Below are 1,380 nucleotides of genomic sequence, written 5' to 3' on the forward strand. Positions count from 1 at the left end.
TTGATCGATAAATAATATGTTCCACTATGGGCCAGAATATCAGCGAAGATTATTTGACCTGCCATGGGATACGTATTCCTATAAGAAAACCCAAAGTACAGAATGGAGAAAGCGAGGACACTACAGTAATTCACAAGTTGTCAAACCACATGTGCTCCGTAATAATGCCACATATCACGGAGGATGAGTCGATCCCCCAATTCCCGCCGATCATACATTGTCACAATACTAGAATCAGCTTTTTCAACAATTTCCCACGTATCAGGCTACCACAAGCAACCTTCCCTTTAAACTTATGCATCGCGAGACCCGCGATGACATATTACCAACTTCTCAATGAGAAACAGCACTGAAACGGGGATAACTCAAATTGACACATTGATAGTAGCTAGTGATCAAAACTGTGTCTCTTAGTCACTTTTCTGGAAAGACAATCAACGAATACATGTTGATGCTGAATTGAATCTTCCTGGACAGTCCTGGATATAGAACAGCAGAGACGGAGTTGCTATATATTATGGGGTGGACGAGGCGTTATTGCGCTTCACGCGTCCCGCCCCAGCAAGTTTAACTATCGAACGTCCATCTGTATAGCCACCTAGCACAGAACCAAACCCAGCACGCCATTCAACAAGTGACGATGGCAAGCTGACCAGCGATCTGATTCCTCTGTTTTCAAAGCCACATACTTACCAGAGTCCCAACGCTCTATTCATTCAGAGGACTGGGAGTTAACTAGGCGTTTTGGGAAGAAAGCGTCTGACCAGATTTTTGAGTCATTGATCTGTATGTATGTATGTATGCATGTATGTATAAATTTAGCGTCCCAGAGAAGACGCGGGTAGCACCCGCGCTTCAGAGGCCCCCCGAAGGGCATGGAGACGTGCTACGCTGGAGAGATTTCTATATACACTAAAGGAGAGAAACAGGATCCAGATGGCAACTCTTGAGAAGACTCAGCTCATTCAGCTGTTCATCCACTTCTGGCCCGACGTATGGCCATTCATGGTGGAGTCATTGATCTGTGAGCACTGACATTGGCCATTTAGCTGCATGTAGTACCCCCGCAACTCTAGGCACAGGAAACTGCAGTCCTTCAAGTATCTCTTGATGTTTTTGACTTCTCTCGTATCTCTGCGTGGTGTTTGTTCTGGTGAACTTAGAGTAGCAAGGTACCTCTGTGTTCTTATCAACTGGTGCTTGAGCCCATGCGAGTACAAGGGCCACTTGTATATAAAAGACAAGCGACATGGAACCTCTAGGAAACCATCTTAAGTTTCATGTTGAAATATGTCATATTCTGCTGTCCTTCCACATGTTATAACCGCGCCTTCCTTGGTGTTCATTTAAAATTCTCGATTCCAAACCTCTTTCTGCGAA

The sequence above is a fragment of the Histoplasma capsulatum genome, genomic scaffold, assembly GCF_000149585.1.
Source record: "Histoplasma capsulatum NAm1 scaffold_5 genomic scaffold, whole genome shotgun sequence".
Classification (NCBI taxonomy): Eukaryota; Fungi; Ascomycota; class Eurotiomycetes; order Onygenales; family Ajellomycetaceae; genus Histoplasma; species Histoplasma mississippiense.